The sequence below is a fragment of the Poecilia reticulata genome, chromosome 23 (genome assembly GCF_904066995.2).
Source record: "Poecilia reticulata chromosome 23, P_reticulata-male-v2, whole genome shotgun sequence".
Taxonomy (NCBI): domain Eukaryota; kingdom Metazoa; phylum Chordata; class Actinopteri; order Cyprinodontiformes; family Poeciliidae; genus Poecilia; species Poecilia reticulata.
This window is the reverse complement of record NC_088852.1, coordinates 4,187,233-4,205,971: the sequence shown is the minus strand read 5'-3', so window position 1 is coordinate 4,205,971 and position 18,739 is coordinate 4,187,233. Positions and strand designations below refer to the sequence as shown.

Below are 18,739 nucleotides of genomic sequence, written 5' to 3'. Positions count from 1 at the left end.
AAACCCACCATGCACAGGGAGAACATGCAAACTCCATGCAGACAGACCGGGAATCGAACCCAGAACCTTCTTGCTGCAAGGCAACAGCTCTACCAACTGTGCCACTGTGCAGCCCTCGATCGCAAATTATGTTTAAATATATTTATAATCAGTCTAATATAACTTGGTACGTTTAAGCATCACTGTTTCCAAACTTGTCTCTATCTTTAGGTTTTCTTGAGGCCAAATAAAAATCACAAAATGCTCATTTTGAAAAGATAAGTTGCATAAACAATTAGACAGTTCTTTAGTTCATCCCCAACAGGAAGCATGGAGGCATATTAATAAACTGTCATTATTATGATATTCCAGATCAAGGAGTCAGTTTTCATCTCTTATTCTTCCTGTCCTCTGCTGATGCAGATCTTAGTCCATGAATGTGATTCAAATTGATTTTGGTTTTCTGTATTTCTGTTGGGTGTCATGACATCCTTTCAGCACCTTTTTCCTTCTCTGTTCCTCTGCTAAACTGTGATGATTGTCTTTGGTTTCTCTTTGATTTTGTCTTGTAGTTTTCAACAATTTGCCAGAAGTTAAATAAATAATACAAGTAGTCATTGTTTGATGCAAGTATTATTAGACTTTCCATTGATTTTTACCTTTTTCTCCTGTTTGTCACATCAAACACTGAAATATTGTGTATTTTTCCTGGTAATTAAATGCGTCAACACTGAAAACTCCTGCTGTTTTAATTAGTAAATGGATCAAACGAGACGTGTTTTCATGCAAACCCTGTTCTGTGTTGTTTGATTCCACCGATCAGGGAGCGCAAACCACTTTTATTTCTTTTAATGTCGATGTTGCTCATATCTTTCTAGTCAAATTAGATCAAAATTCATACACAAATTGGTGTGTGTGAATAACAAGTCTTGGAAAACCTGAGCAGTTGGAGCCGACAGTGGAAAGTTGAAAGTTTTATTTTTTTCACGCTCAGCAGGGAATTAAACACAATATTACTAGTATATAAATTATTCAGGTTTTTGTAGAGAGAAGATCCAAATATAGTATTTCTGAACATTTTTTACTCCTTTCATGGATTTACAGAAACATGAAGGGAAACTTTCTTTTGAAAACCCACACGCTTTCTTTTAAATCAAAAAATCTCTTGACGCTTTCATTCCAACGTGCCATAAAATTAAAACGAAAGCAAAAACAAATCAAGCTGATAAAATAAAAAAATAATTTGCCTTGTATTTAATAATTTTTTTTATTTAAGAAGATAAATTTATGAGTGAAAATGGGACTAAAAGTGTTGTAATCATGACAATGTTCCAATGTTTGTTTTTTCAGTGCATTAGCAGATTACAATATGAAGTCCATGTAGAAGCAAATACAGGAAAATATCACTGATATTAGCTGAAATTTCCCTGTGGGTCAGCTTGTATCACAGCAGGAGGTAATACAACATCAACGCTGCGCAGCGTTTACCATCACGGTCTTATTGGGCTGCAGGCATCCGGCATGAAGGACAGTAATAACAATAAAAAGTGATAGATTAGCATGTGCATACCAAGCAGCTCTTTCCTGCAGAAAGGAGTGAAACTCGTGCAGGAGTTTGTTTAGCTCGCATTTCTTCTGGCTGATCCCAGTGTGTTTATAATTCATGTTTCTACCAGCTCTTCCTTCAGGCCTGCAGCCAAACTCTGCCTCAGCACATCTCAGTGAATTTTTATGAAAGACTAAATGGGCCTTTTGTTATGAAATTAAATTTGTTAAGGGTTGTTTGACAAGATATTCTACACAGCTTTATTTTTGAGGCCTTTCAGCTTCTCAGTGTGTTTTGAAAAGAGCATGTAGGTTTTTGTTTTTGTCAGGAAAAAAACAAGAGGAGAAGATGGTTGTTCATGAAAACCAAACTCACAGGCGACGGGATTAGAACGGTGTCAACGTACGAGCTGATGACCTTCCTGTGTAAAGTTTTTATCCTCATATACAGCGAAAAGCAGCTGCGATGTCGAGAGCTTTAGTTTTAGACGTAATTGTCTTAATTGGTCTGATTATCCACACCTGTGATGATGATGATTTTAGAGCTGGATTCTGTTGCTGCTGCCTCTCAACACACTCATGTTTCTGTTCTCTTTATCTCTATAAACTCTGGTTTTTCGTTGGCATTAGAAATAAAAGGAACATTTTATTGTGTTGGTGTTGGTTTACTCCTGTGTGACCAGAACCACTTGGGACAGATTTCAATTGATTTGCAGAGACTTGAAACTTTCCTTTAAGGAAACAATGAAGAGACCACTTACAATTATCGGTTTCTTTGATTTTACTCCTTATACGTTATATGTTTGAGTAAAATGAACATTGTTCTTTTATTCTATGAACTACTGGCAGCATGTGTCTGCAATTCCAAGCAAAAACTTAGTATTTATTTGCAGAAAATGAGAAATGGTCAAAATAACGAAAAGTTGCAGTGCTTTTTGCACAGCGTCACGTTGCAGTGCAGCGTTTTGACGAAGGCTGACCTTAATGTGAAGCCGACATGCCAGTAATCTAAGAACCACACTCAAATCCAGCCCAGGTTTTCACGATCGATGCCTTCCTGGCCAGCCGAGGGAACATGAAAACGTTTTGGATCACTTCTCCTCATCAGCCTGCCTGGCAAATTATGAAACTGCAAGACGTGGACGGAGCATGCATTGATCTGTGGACGTCGGCTCCGGGGTTCTGTACTCACCTCGGTCGGCTCACTGGGGCTTGCGGGCCGAGTGATCAAACTGCTTGAGTGATTTCAATGCTACAGTGCAGGTCAAACGTCTGCAGTGAGGTGATATGATGTTTTACAGAGAGGAAAAAACTCATTCCTAAAACTGGTTCGTCTGAATCTTAGCAGTTTGTGCGATTTTTCACACTCTTGACAACTTTTGACTGTTTTTCTTTGAGGTTTTATGTCAACATAAAATTAATTTACTGTAACGCTAAGAACTGCATAACTATCCTATCAATATCACTGCATTTCCTCCCATTTAATGAGCAACAGAAACTCGACGCCCAGGGTGGTTTTGTCCAGCTGATGTCTGATTACTGTAAAAACTGAGTTGCAGAAGGAGCCAAGAAGAATCTATACCAATAGTGGGAATGGATGGGATTAGATCACAGATTGAACTTGTGGAGTTTAAATTTAGAAATGTTCATAGAAACCAATCAGCTAATCATGCGCGATTAGTGTTGAGGGGAACCGGGCAACGCTCTGCGACCGCAGCGCAGTGATTAAAAGAGAACCGCTTCCACACCCACAACACCAAAGAAAATAAATCTACACTCTGCAATTATAGGTGTTATTTTTCCCAGTAAATCAAAGCTGGGAGTTTCTGGTGCATTGATCAAGTTTAACACGGTAATCGGTTGTATGGTTGAGTTAAGAGAGGATGAAAATAGGTTAGACGTCAACTAACGTCTTGTTTTACCACTAATGTTCATTCAGAAGGCTTTGTCTGAGTCTTTTGGGGGTTTCTCTTGCATTATATATAGAAAAATTATTGTAATTTGTTCTAACCTGATTAGGAGCTAAACTAAATCTCTTGTCGCGATTTTGAGGTGATAGATGTAATCATAATCCCACAGATTTGGAAACGTTTTGCAGGGAAAAATTCTTAAAGGATTCAAAAGGTCGCTTTAAGAAAGAATTTGTTTTTTGCAGCTACAGTTTTCTCCCAGTGAAGCTTTTTTATTTTTATTTTTTTAGATAAATTTTACAGAAAAAATGTCAAACATGTGGAAAAATGAGATTGCTGATTGTCCTTTTAGAGCTGCCGTACCAATTATGAATCTTCATATGTGCTGCATTATCACAAAATCTGAAGTTTGTTTCTGGGTGTTTAACTCTGTGCTTGTTTTTGCTGATTAAAGTTCATTTAGTCTTAGAATTCACATGTTTTATCTTTTACCATTTCATGACTTTTTACTCCAGAATTTAATGTTCTATACCAGACCAGTAGCTGCAGCACAAACTCAAAGCCGAACCACACGCTTCTATCAAATTCACGTTTTTTTTTTTGGTCAGTTCGGTAAGAATTTTTCAAATAAATTAAGTTAAAATTTTGATGCATTTTTTTAGCTGTTGATGAATTTAGAGCTTTAGAGGAGGAGCAAAAGAAACAAGTTTCATCTGATTGGATGGTTGGTGAAGATAAAGGAAATGCAGTCATATGAAGTTGTCTTGTTTTTATGTCAAACATTTCCCTCCTCTTGGCAATTGTTTGACTCGCTCTGCAGCCGTTAGCCTGGTTCCTCCTTCTCCGTATTGTTAGCTGGATTCCTCCTTCTCCGTATCGTTAGCCGGGTTCCTCCTTCTCCGTATCGTTAGCCGGATTCCTCCTTCTCCGTATCGTTAGCCGGATTCCTCCTTCTCCGTATCGTTAGCCGGATTCCTCCTTCTCCGTATCGTTAGCCGGATTCCTCCTTCTCCGTATCGTTAGCCGGATTCCTCCTTCTCCGTATCGTTAGCCGGATTCCTCCTTCTCCGTATTGTTAGCCGGATTCCTCCTTCTCCGTATTGTTAACTGGATTCCTCCTTCTCCGTATCGTTAGCCGGATTCCTTCTTCTCTGTATCGTTAGCCGGATTCCTCCTTCTCCGTATAGTTAGCCGGATTCCTTCTTCTCCGTATCGTTAGCCGGATTCCTCCTTATTTGTATCGTTAGCCGGATTCCTTCTTCTCTGTATCGTTAGCCGGATTCCTCCTTCTCCGTATTGTTAGCCGGATTCCTTCTTCTCTGTATCGTTAGCCGGATTCCTCCTTCTCCGTATTGTTAGCCGGATTCCTTCTTCTCTGTATCGTTAGCCGGATTCCTCCTTCTCCGTATCGTTAGCCGGATTCCTTCTTCTCTGTATCGTTAGCCGGATTCCTCCTTCTCCGTATAGTTAGCCGGATTCCTTCTTCTCCGTATCGTTAGCCGGATTCCTCCTTATTTGTATCGTTAGCCGGATTCCTTCTTCTCTGTATCGTTAGCCGGATTCCTCCTTCTCCGTATTGTTAGCCGGATTCCTTCTTCTCTGTATCGTTAGCCGGATTCCTCCTTCTCCGTATTGTTAGCCGGATTCCTTCTTCTCTGTATCGTTAGCCGGATTCCTCCTTCTCCGTATTGTTAGCCGGATTCCTTCTTCTCTGTATCGTTAGCCGGATTCCTCCTTCTCCGTATTGTTAGCCGGATTCCTTCTTCTCTGTATCGTTAGCCGGGTTCCTCATTATTCGAATCGTTAGCCGGGTTCCTCCTTCTCCGTATCGTTAGCCGGGTTCCTCCTTCTCTGTATCGTTAGCCGGGTTCCTCATTATTCGTATCGTTAGCCGGATTCCAGCAGCAGGTGTTTTGGCCGGAGCCTCTCTGCGCTCCCTGAGTGGAACATTTGAGTGGAGTGATAAACTGAATAGCTGGATTTCTCTCCTGCTTGCCACTGTTATCTCCACTCACCGTCAGTACAGATACGTTTCCTCTGTAATTCCCCAGGCGGTGTTGCTGTTTTCTTTTTAAAACCGTGTGTTTGTGCAAGCTGAGAGGTTCAAAGGCCGTCCGGGGATACAATCACATTCTGCCAGCATACATCTGCCATTCTCTGTCTGTACCTGCGCAGTGTAAAAACATGGCGCGGGCTTGGTGCCAAAGCAAAAGCATTATTTTATTTTATTCATTGCAGAGCATGAGGGTAGATCAGCCGGTCTCACTATTGTTTAGGATGTGGAAATCCTAGTTTTTGTTTTCACTTGAAAAAATGTTTCTCATGATTTTCTGGTCGGTTTTACGTAGATTAAACTCAGTAAAATTAGGAACAGGAGCGAATTTGTGCATTTGCAATGAACTTCAAGATTGCTATTTTTATCTGTATTTGCATCTATCAAATAAAACCCGGCAGAAAATTAATTTGGCAGCAAACCTGCTGATTGAATAACTTTACCAAGATGCTTCCTAAATACACACTTTACCTTCTAGGTACAAACTAAAAAGCCAGTCAGCAACCAAACTATGTCATTTAATTAATTATTCCATAAAGGTCCAGAAAGATTTTATGTGTTCATTAACAAAGCTGCTTGTGGATGTCAAATAAAACCTGTTCAGTGAATCCAGGTTTTCTTTGTCTCACTTCTTTTACTGATGTCAAATACAGGAACAAACTGGATATGAAATATAATTACCGTGTAAGTAGTTTAGTTTGTTGAGAAACTAAAAGCTCAGGATATTTTCTTGACTCTTCCATGGTGACGGTATTTTTTCACCTTTTAAAATGTAAAGTGGAAATGTAGATCTATAGGTAATCATAAAATGTCTCAGCAGTTCCCACCTCTTGCTTGTGGGGGCGCTGCACCAAGAACCACAGAAGGAAATGACACAAAAACCTCAGAAGAAGACATGAGCACAACTTCTTCCTTAACAAAATGTAAACATATATGAAGTAGAATCAGATTTTAGCCGCTGTAGGATTTCTTTTTTGTTTTTGATCAAAGTCCGATGAGCCATTTCTCCCGCTAACGCTAGCCTTGTGTATATGTTTCGCTGCATTTACCCAGAATGCATTTACCCTGCGCTGTAGTCCACTTCCTGCTCCGGTTCTCATGGCATTCACATTTGCATTCAAACCATGCAGAGACCAAGGTTTTTAAACGAACCAGACTTTCTAGACAAAGGGACTAGAGTTTGGCTAAAGCGAACTAAACAGGGCCGGTGTGAATGCTCTCTGAACCATTAAGTGGACTATAGCACAATATGGCTGCTTTGGTGGCAAATTTTGGGAAGCCATGTCAAATTACTTCAGTTCAAACACTCTAAGGTTCACAGATACAATCTGTTGCTTCAGTTTCTTAACGTTTACTCTACTGGTGGAGAAAAATGTCAGACTATAAGATGTAATGTTAACCTCAACGCTCATCCGCAGTTCTACCTCATTTCTCCCATCTGCTCTTTCAAAATCTTAAAGCAATTCAAAACTAAAACTACTAAAACTCTCCTGTGAGAAATGCATGTGGCGTAAAAACTTCTTTTAAGTGAAACTGTTTCAATCGATTTAAAAACGAGAACAATGGGAAAGAAGGAAAGATCTGTCTTATTCTGCAGGACGATTCTGAAGCTGCCGCACAAGAGCTGATAAAAATGAGTTTCGTTATCCACATTAACAAAAGGCAGAACAAACTGTTTACAGATGCACATTTAGATGCATTTCAAATTTGGCCGTGTAAGACATCAGAGGCGCAGCTTAAATGAAGGACGTCGACACCGGCGAGGAAGATACGGGGCGCCTAAAAGATGGACGAGCGAACGAGCTGGGAGAAAAGTAAGAGAAATGAACGGTAGCGTTCTCAAGGAGACGGTGAGATAAGGCGACGGTTTCATATCGGCCAAAACAGAGAAAACTCTGCTGCTACCCTTCGATTAGTTTCACCTGCGTAATCCTACAGGGCGACCTGGAGTGACATCACCGCTCCGTAACGAGGGGAAAACAAACACTGGAAGAAAAACTTCACCTTGGTAAAAAAAAATAAACAAAATCTCTGATATGGCAGAGGGAACCTTTACTATCCTTTCATCCTTTTACTGAATCCATCTTTTGAAGCTTCTGTCGATTCCTAGTCAGTTAACTTTGCGTCCACACGAGTTGGAAAGTTTGTTTTACACGGCTGAGCTTCGAGTTTGATTTGTGATTTTAGTTTAATGAGAAAAAAGCTCCCCTGTACAGCCCCAAACAAATTAAAGATTAAATACGTTTACAGACGCATTTAATCCACAAATTAAATTTAAATTATTCTTTTTTGTTTTCAAACGACTTTCTTCCTTAAGGGGAAGAAGCTACTCCAACCAACTTGGTGTTAAGTGAAAATACAACTGCATCCCTTGGTTAATTAAATACAGTCTTCAGTTTAATTTTCAATTAAACGCGTGATCACTCTCCATACCGTTCCTGTCTGACGTCCCCAGATCATTTCAAAAGTTTGGAAAGAATCATTTCCTGCCTGAAGCCGAGTTTGAACCTGGTTACAGATTTTAAACACAAACTGAATCTGTTTCCATCTAATCAGAACCAAATATTTATCCATAAGACTTTATCCGAGACCTGAATTTAGCAAGATTTTTTTAAACATTTTATCATGTAAACATGATTTGTTTTACAACTACTTATGATTTAAATCAAAGAAAACTATTTTGTGGACCTGAGGAGACGATTGGGCATCAAAGTCCAGGTTCTGGTAGATTTTTCTGCTCGTCTCTGACACGCTCTCTAAAAATCCCCGAGCCTTTCACACAGTAACACACCGAAATAGAACATCAACCCAAACCACATCATAAAACAAGCCCAGCAAAGACTGAATCTCCTCCGGCGTGTGAAGAAGCATCCTGTCAGAAGAGACCTGCAGATCCAGGCCTGCAAACCAGGGGATCATCTGTCAGCGTTCGGCCGGGAGCCTCCGTGTTTCCCTCAAGAAAAGAGAGAGGGAGAAAACTGGAGAGGGTTGTCACTAAAGCCTGACATAATTGCTTGCAGCCTCTCTGCTGTCAGCTTGTTCCATATAAAGCACACCTTTACCCACGGAAAAAAGCTGTTTTTTCTTCTACCGAGGTCACAAAAAATGACAACCTTTGACCAGGTTGTTTCTGTGGCGCCTTATGCAACACGCAGAACAGAGCAAATTTATTTCCACCATCATGCATCATTCACTTTATGGCTTTAATTAGATTTCCCCACAGCGTCGACGTGGAGAGACCACCTCAAACTGGAGCCTCTCTCATTCGCGTTGATGTTTTCCAGGGTGTGGCGGCGTGTCGTGGTTGTTTTCTGCTCCAAAACAATAAGAATCTAGTCAATAATGAAACAATTTCTATGTGAGAAGTTTTTATAACTCCTGTGCTAAGAGTAAAACCTCCGAGAGACACGGTTTATTGGTGGGTAGACGAGGAAAACTTAATCATAGTCATTTTATAGCAACATGATGGCGGCTAGAAGTTTCTCATCTTTTTCTCTATGAATGCAGCTTTACAGTTCCATGGAGAACCGTTTATCCTCCTAAATGTGTCTTCGGTTTTGGCATAATGTGCCAAAAAACAAAGCTGGACAGAAACAATCCAGGATTTTTAACATTCGTTTTCAATTTTTTTCTTAGAATTTCACAATCTGCTTTTGCTTTTGCTTTTTTCCGGGTTTTTTTTACAGAGAAGTATAAAAACATCCATCTGATGAGCCGACATCAGTCATTTCAGAATCAGATAAGTTATGTACGTTTATAGTTTACTTCAAAACTGGTATTTATTTTCACCCGGGTGTAATGGAACAAGAAAGACGGCAGGAAATCTCATTAAATAATGTTTGTTTGATTCCTCCGAGTGATTTAAGAGATGCTAGTCGACAAGAAGCAACCGGTGAAGCATTAGAATCGGCCTCCGTCGCCTTTTAGCTAAAACATTTCTGTTCATTTCCACATATGCAGATTTTTAGCAGGTTGCACTTTTGTTGTAGCAACCAAGAAACGTCAGGGCTGGAGCAGCGTTTTATGATGGATCCTCTTCATATTCAAAATACGGATTTTACAATTTCCCAGTCAGAAATGCAGCAAGAATATCCAAAAAATGGGAACTCGGCAGTTTAGTACCTAATATGGCTGTTTGCATGCAGAATTACTAAAAGTGGCCAAATTAAACTGTTTACTTGCGCTTTTGGAAGTTTGCATCTCATTAAACGTGTGGCTTTTGTGGCGAGTCTGTAAAAGAGAAAACAAACATTAAAACGGTTTAACATGCCCATTTATGTGCAATTTCACATTATTTGAGATAAACTCTTAAGTTATTCCCACATTGAATGACACTTAAACATCACATTCTCATATTTCCTAACATTCATACTTCGGAACATAAATATTTGATTTCAAATGTTGACATTTGAACACAAAAAATAAATAAATTCAACCAAAATGTTCCAGATTCAAGCTGAATTGCAACTGAAGGAATATTTCACAAAACACAAATCAAGATGTCAAACAGCTTAATTAAACATCTAAAAGCCTTTAATTAAAGCGAAATGCTTCCCCGTGAGGATTGTCTGAACTCTTTAATGGACAAACTCTCACTTGGTGATTCTGGTCAGAAGTCGCTGCCAACTCTCATCACTTCTTCTTCTGGCTCACTATCTGTGCACTACCACCGGCGTCTCCTAGCAACACCATTTGTTGCCTTTTCGATGTTCTTCCTCTGAAGAACAAAAGAAGAATTAGCTTTGAAACACTTAAATTAAGCTCCTGCTATCGATGTGACTCATTTGGCCGTTTGTTCCTCGCAGCGGGCCGAAGGAAATCTTCTCGCCGCTGACGGTCCTGCTTGCTTTGCCGCCGTTGTGGAGCGTCAAAAGGCGAGCACAGTGTGACTCTGAATAGGAACTGCCTCATTATAAAAATAACATCGTCTATTTTGAGTTCTGGAAGGGTGAATTTCAAATGGTGCAAAGCCAAAAACAGCAGCATTGGAAACAACAACAAAAAAAAAAAAAATGGAGTGCGTTGTCTGATGTGGCGACTATATAAAGCAGCACAGTTCATTCCCTTCACAGCTGGCAGGTGAGGCAGAGCGAGCGCACCTGTCAGAGCAGGTCGTTGGACGTCTGCCAATTATGGCAAGAGTTGAAGAGATAATGACCGTCATCTTTATTTCCTCAGACCTGCTGCCGGGGTTCGCCGGCTCCTTTCAAGGCGACCCGTCAGCCTGGCGGGGAACAGCCAGCCTCTCATCCATTAGTCTGAGTGGGAGGCTGCAAACATAAAACCAGGAGCCAGTGGCTGGTTCAGAACAGGGGAGGCCGTTCGGTGATGTAAAAACATTTCAATCATGACAAACCACAGCAGAATTACTGCAGAAACACAAAATGTTACCAAGTATTCCTGCTCCAGTTTCTACTGCAAATATTTTCTTACATTTGAATTAATTCAAATGTAACTTCCGGCAAAATACAGGAGCTTGATTTAAGTAGAAAATTACTTAATATTGACTGAAGAAGTTGGTATAAGTGGCATATTATTTGGTAACACTTTATTGAAGGGGGGTGAATAAGACTGTTATAAACATGTCGTAACACGTCATGAACATGAATAAGCCTTCATGAATATTTATGACTGTTGTCATAAAGCGTCATTTGGTAAATTATGACACTTTTAATACAAAATTCACATTATTCAAAATGTCTTTGTTAGGACAACTTGACATTAACCAATAAATCATTACTGATATAAATTTGTTATTAAAGTTTTACTGATTGCACTTAAAAAATAGGTAACTTTATGTTATTAAAGGTAAAGTTTAAGCAGTAATGATTTCTTGGTTAATGTCAAGTTGTCATAACAGACATTTTGAATAATGTCAACTTTGTATTAAAAGTGTCATAATTTACCAAATGACGCTTTATGACAACAGTCAAAAAGCGTCACGAAGGCTTATTCATGTTCATGACGTGTTATGACATGTTTATAACAGTCTTATTCACCCCCCTTCAATAAAGTGTTACCCATTATTTCACTTCTAACAAAACGTTTTCTTGAAATGATCAGCTGGTGAAACTGGAACTTTTTCACCAATATTAACGAAATTTCATCAGACTTGTCACTTTTATGCTCTACAATAAAAAATATTTAGATTAAGAAATGATAGACTGAAAACAAGCTTCTTTTCTCCTGCTGAAAGCTTGTAAGTTACTTTTGTCTGATTTGAACTGAACTGAGATATTTGCACTAGAAACTAAACAAAAAATTCAATGAAAGGACATTTTTGCTTGGGTAAACTTTACTTTTTCAAGTGATTTACAATAAATACAAGGCTGATTATTTTTTGGGAGTTAGGTTGTAGGTATAAAGTTCATATATTATTCAAAAGCATTAGTAGATGGTGGATGAAAAACCCGGCAGTAAGTGTTTTTATAAGTCTGTGTTGTACTTGACGGCTGTTTCAGAAACACCAGCTCATCTCTTCCACTCATCTGTGAGCCGCTTCAAAGTCAACTTGACTCAGAATCGGCCAATTCATCTCTCCAAGGTTTCGTTAAGGACTAATGTGTTCTCCGCTTTTCAAGCTTGATTTTTAAATCTGTGAGCTGCAGCAAAAGACCCCCGAACGGCAGAGAGAGAGAATGCAGAAAGCTACAGACGATTTCTCTCCATCCTTGGAGAATTCTGCCTCATATTCACGTCTCCACCAAACCTTTAAACGTTCTGATTCCCTTGTCATCTTTGGAGCTTTCTGGTGCTGAAATCTTTTCTTCGGGCTCCAAACTTTTTGACTCTTTGAAGAGAGCGAAGGCTCGCCCTTCTGAAAGTGCTTTTCCTGCAGCCTCTGCAGGTTTCAGCTGAATTAGAGCCATTATGAGAAAGAGAAACGGGGAAGAGTCTTGAAAAAACATGAATGAAAGTTTATTCCACCCACTGCTTTTGGGCATTTTCTCCATCTAACGAGACTAATGAGTTATTATAGAGGTATTGCTGACGGTAACTTTGGATATTCTTCGTTGTTGTTTACTTAAACAAGTTGTACGGGAGGATAGATGGGAGGAATTAGGAGAATATTCAAGAAGTCACTGGAAGAGTCTCGACATGGACGAAAAGGTCGGTCAGGAATCGTTCATCTGCCGTAAGCAGAGCTGCTGAACGATTTCATGGAGCCCTCACACTTTCTACAGCGTATTTGGATCATTGTAGACGGGGATGAAAAGGAGGAGCAAACATGCTCCAAAAAACTCTGAAATTTTGCGCTTAATCTCAGAAACTTTCGCGCAAAAACGTAGAAATTTCTGAGCTCCAAAAGTTGAGAATCTGCAAGAAAAAAATGGGAAATTTCAGAGATTTTTCTAGCTAAATTTCGACTTTAAAAACCCAGAAATGTCTTTTAAAAAATCAAAAGTTCGTCTGAAAATGTCTAAATTTCTTTGTCTTTCCTACAAAACTTCTTAGTTAATCTCAAAGAGATTTATTTTCTGTCTCCAAACGACATCGCAGGCAAAGTAACGTTTGAGTGACCCTTACAGATTCTGTCTATAAGAAGCTCCAAAAGCGTTGGTGACATTTCATAAACATGTCCTGCACGGTAGGTAACACTTGTTCACTCGTTTGTAAAGTGAAGCAGAGCTTCGGCCGCTGCTGCCCATCAGGGACAGAGAGCCAGCGCTCTCAGACGTGTTGGCAGCCGAAACGGCGAGATATAAACTGACAAGCTCTCCTGGCCTCCAGGCGTCCAAAGAGCCTTTTAAGACACGAATCTCCTGTTTGGTCTCCATTCACACCGTCTCTCTAATAATCAGGGTGTTACTGTGAGAAAGGAGCTTTTTATAACATAATCAGCACCAAACCATTCAGAGTAATAAAGGATGACAAAAATAAGCCAGTCTCAAAGAGAGGGTTTCATATATTGAGCCTAAAAACGAATCGAGATGTGACAAAAACAATACAGCAAAAAAAAAAAAAAAAAAAGATTTATTGGTACGAAAGGAAAAAATAAAAAAAACGCTATTATGAATATTTCCCACAAAGTTGCTGCTCAGGTTTTAGAGGTTCAGAAATGAAGTCGGTGTGCTCTGATAAATCATTCATCACCTGGTTTTCTCCGTCAGCCTGGAGCTCGTGGTGAGAGTTTCAGGTTGAGTCCAGCCTGACTGGGAGTCAGAAACTCATAAGGCGTTTAGCAAACAGCTGGAGTCCAGCTGACATTGTTTTCATTCAAATTAATACATGATTTTTTTGGTTGTCGTTTTGCAGTTTAAATGCAAATTTGCAGCAGCATTGTGTTGCATAAAGTCACTTACTTGTTATATCATTTATTCTCTGACGATAAATAATAAATCAGAATACGTTGTTGGATTTGTTGGGCAGAAACCTTTTTTTTTCAACTTCCAGATGTCGTCGTAGGAGAGTAAAGTTGCGTTTAAATTCTGCAACATCACCTCAGTGCTGCTAGCATTATTAGCAGAGCTAATGTTAGCGACAGCAGTTGATTTCAAAGGCTCTAATGCAGTGGATTGTTTCTAGTTAAGTTGGTTCTTGACCAGTGAAATCAACAGAAAAGACGACAGACGTCATCGTTCCAGCTTTTAGAGAGGCGCAAGTTACAAAGTAGATTTCATTCAGGAACAAATGGAAACGTCTCACTGTTGGAAAAGTGAAATTACTGCTCGGTTTTTGAGTTTGGGGATAAAAGTCGAACCAAATCTAACGGCTATCTCCAGCTCCAAACTTTAAAATGTGAAAGTTTGGATTTTGACCCAGCTGACTTCATTAATGGGTCTCAGCTGGACCTGCAGTCGTACAAGCGAATTCTCACATCGCGTTGTTGGTCATTTGTTGCTTTTTTTAAATTGTTTTTCTCATTAATTCATGTCCCGTAACTCTACAAATGACCAGTCAGTTGGTTTCTTGCCTCATACGTTGGTTAGAAGAACCCAGACGACGGGAGACGAGGGATCCCACAGGGATCCATTAACGACGACGTTACAAGAAGGAACGCTGCATGTTTTGAGTTCCAACAGATCAGTCGGTAGAAAAGCATGAATATAATAAATATCTGCTCCTCAGAGCCTAAATCTGATAGAAAGGAAATGTGCACACCATGCCACTGCTTACATTTCTCAGTAATTGGTTTGTCTGCTCCACATTCCGACTTCATAACATCAATACAAAATATTATGTATTACTTTTATTACTCAGTGAATTTTCCAAATATTTGAATAAAAATATAGCTTCTGCGACTCTTAATTAGCAACTTTGCTACATATGATATCCAGTATGTTGTGGTGAGTCACCGTTTCCACTGGCATTGCCTCAGCAGAGAGTTCAGAGGTCAGACAAATTGGTGCAAGAAAGAAATACAAGGGACACGTAATTATTTCTCCCTCCAGCCGGACAGCAGCAAAATAAAGAAGAGGAGCTACCTCCGCTGCTAACACCTTTTCTCATCCTGTGATGGTTATATTTCCCTTTAGAGAGCCTCATAAAATATTTATAAGGGTGGCCAGATTTTTATAGCGTCTAATAAATGAAGGTTTGAAGTGAAATAGCTGTAACTCAATGCCATGTGCTGCTGTTAAGATGTAGAGAATGATCTGTTCTCTATATCACTGATAAATTGCTCCACTGTTTTACTAATATTATAAATCCAGCAGACTCTCTGATTTATTCCAGCATCACAGTGAGCAAAGAACACAACAGGCAGATCAGGGAGGCGCTTTAAAGAATGATTAGGAAACCAGTTAGAGGCAACGCAAAACGTCAGACTTTCCAACAGGACAACATCTAAGACATTTCAGAGCTGCAATGCAATTCAATGAGAAAGAAGAATCAATTTGTTTTCCCCCGAGCATGACTGAGCTTCAGGAATTTTGCAAAAAAAAGAATAGACAAAACACAAAAAGTCAGTCACAAGCTGCGTTACCATTAGAAATGGTTTGTCAATATTCCCCTGTTGCTGCAAAACAAAATTTTACAATTGTCGCAGTTAAAATCAGACATGAAAAAGTTGAACACAATATATCATCAAAAAACATGCAGATCCAGGATCCTCCAAGCACTTCCTGTTGTTTTCTTCCTGGTTTCTGCCAGTGGAAACATCCCATTGTTGGTCACATGACTTGTGTGATGTGAAAAACGTGTTTCCATTGCAGTTCGGCAAAATAACAAACACCTTAACCGAGCACTAAAACTTTTTATTGAAAAACAAGTTTTTTTGTTTTTTTTAATTGGCTGTGTTTCAAATTATATTGCACAATTTATCAATATGTTATATACAGCTCTATAAAAATTAAGAGACAACTTGGTGATGAGTTTCTCTGATTTAACTTTTTATAGGTTTATGTTTGAGTAAAGTGAACTTTATTCTTTTATTCTATGAACTTCTGACACCATGTCTCCGAAATTCCAAGCAAAAAATTAAGTTTTTATTTGCAGAATATGAGAAATAGTCAAAATACCAACAAAGATGCAGTGCTTTCAGACGTCAAATAATGCAAAGAAAACAATTTAATATTAATTTAGAAACAACAATACTAATGTTTCAACTCGGTAAAGTTCAGAAATCAGTATTTGGAGGAACAACCAGCAGGTTTTCAGTGCAGTGCTCTCTATTTTTTATTCTAGAGCTGCATGTTTTATAACAGACATGAATAACCAACTGTCTGTTGGTCCATTATACAAAACAACAATTATATTTGTGGTTGTGACATAACAAAATGGCCCATTAGTATAAATATATTTTTCCAAAACACAGACTGGATCCAGGAACATCCCAGCTCTTCAGCAAACATCTCTGACTTGTCAAAACCACGTCCTCCGTCTACTGGTGCTTCTCCTGGGATCTAACCGTCGTCTAATTATCCGTTACACCACTTAGCTGCAGCGGTGCGACAGGTGTTAATGCTCACGTGTTTTAATAATGCATTTACCGGTGACCCCCATCCGTTATTTTTAGCTGCACACACTCAAACCCCAAAATCCTGCACACAGTCCTGCAGGCAAAAACACCATCTGCTCCTCCTCTTCCATCTCCTCACCGTGTTTTTATCCGTTTCCAAGCCAGCTAGCTAGCCGACACACGGCACGGAGTATTTTTAGACGTGTGCAGAACCTTGCTTTATGTAAATGACGGCTCGACGTGGAGAAATTATTGCCGTGTTGTGTGTTAAGTGGTCGGTGCAACACGATGCATGTTCTCTGAGGCTTGTATACGAAGAGCAGTCTGTGCTCATCTGCTTCCAGCATGTAGTGTGATTCCCAGTCTAACTGTTCTCAGCGGGTACAGCCTCAGGCTTCACTGCAGCACGCACACACACACACACACACACACACACACACACACACACGTCAGCGTAGGTTAAAGAAAGCTACTGCTTTATGCTCTGTATATTCTGGCCTTATCTCAACCATATTTCTGCAGTTGTGGGATCCAGCCTTTCTGGCCACTTTTCCTTCCTCCTGCTAGCCGAGTTTTTTTTTTTTTTTTTTTGCTTTTCAGTAGTGCTGTCAGCATTTCTTCAATTTAGACTCTTCTTGCTTCTGTCTACAAGGAAAAACTTGTGCTGTATTTTGCAATAGCCAGATTCACAATGAGACTTTACCATTCCCCCACCTTGCAGCTCAATCTCTCCCTCCCAGAATCAGATATTTGCCTTAAATGCACAAAATGCAGGTTCCTTTTTCATGTTTCACACAAACCTGAGGTTTACATCTGAATCCTGCTTCAACTGGAGGGTTCTGTTAGCCGTTACGCACAGATTGTCTCATCTTTAGTCCTTAAACGCCGTTGAGTGCTCAACCTTTTAGTTTATGACAAAAAGCCAAATCGTCTGCCAGAGTTTCTTGCTGATTTTTTATGACCCAGAGGAGAACAGAAGAGCTCGGAAATCAAGATCTGATACAACCAAAAGCCGTTCTTTCCTTTCACCGCTGATTTTAGCAGCATAAGCACAAAGTCCACTGCCAGGATTACTTTTTAAGCATATTTTCTGTTTAAGCTTTCTTAAGAGAACAATTCGCCTAACTCATCCAATGTGCTTAAAAAAAAAATCTACTCGGGCAGCATTGCCAGAAATATGGCAAAACATGCTGGAGGAAGAACCAGCCCACTCAGAAACGGTGAGGAAGCGAATGCTTCTGAGAGGCTTTTCAAACTTGGACAGAAGTCTGGAGTAGGTATGAGCATTCATGAAATGCTCCTGGCTTCATGACTCTGAGTAAAAATGCCACGTTTTCAGGGTCTAATGGAGTACACAAAGATTAAATTGGAAGTATGATGTAAAATTCACATTTTGCATATTTTTGCTCTTTCTACTGATTTTAAATACAACCCAAGCACTTAAAAACACAACACCCAGCCAGTTTTGTGTTTTTGGTGTCTAGAAAATGATCCATTTCTAATCTGCAGGCACTGACACCCCAGTCTGTTACCTAGCAACCCAGCACATTTGGTCAGCTAGATTTACCTCTGTATGTGCTGTACAATGGCTGCTGGATAAAAGTGTTTTATCCAGAAACCACTTGCTGCATTCTTGTTGGTTGTGCATTAGACTCCACTTCTGCTTTTCAAAGATGTGCAGTTGTGTAATTGTGCATCCTCAGACGGGCAGAACTGACGAGAATAAAATCTTGATTGATTTTGTGCAAAACTATCCTAACCTGTTCAATGAAGCATGACGAGTCAACTTTAAGGTCGCTTGTCAAATTTATATCCATCCATCCATCCATCCATTTTCTTCCGCTTATCCGGGGTCGGGTCGCGGGGGCAGCAGCTTCAGAAGGGAGGCCCAGACTTCCCTCCCCAGCCACTTCTTCCAGCTCCTTCGGGGGAATCCCAAGGCGTTCCCAGGCCAGCCGAGAGACGTAATCCCTAATCCTGGGTCTTCCCCGAGGCCTCCTCCCGGTGGGACGTGCCCGGAACACCTCACCAGGGAGGCGTCCAGGAGGCATCCTGACCAGATGCCCGAGCCTCAACTGGCTCCTCTCGACGTGGACGACCAGCGGCTCTACTCTGAGTCCCTCCCGGATGACCGAGCTTCTCTCTCTAAGGGAGAGCCCAGCCACCCTGCGGAGGAAACTCATTTCGGCCGCTTGTATCCGTGATCTCGTTCTTTCGGTCATGACCCAAAGCTCATGACCGTAGATGAGGGTGGGAACGTAGATCGACCGGTAAATCGAGAGCTTCACTTTTTGACTCGGCTCTCTCTTCACCACGACGGACCGGTACAGCGCCCGCTTCACGGCAGACGCT

The 18,739-nt window shown here is 40.2% G+C and overlaps 1 long non-coding RNA gene across 1 annotated transcript in view; it reads left to right on the top strand.

The window, feature by feature from the left end:
• Positions 1-18,739, top strand: part of LOC145550239 (uncharacterized) — a 77,166-nt gene that overhangs the window by 15,121 nt on the left and 43,306 nt on the right. The gene's annotated exons all lie outside the window — the stretch shown is intronic.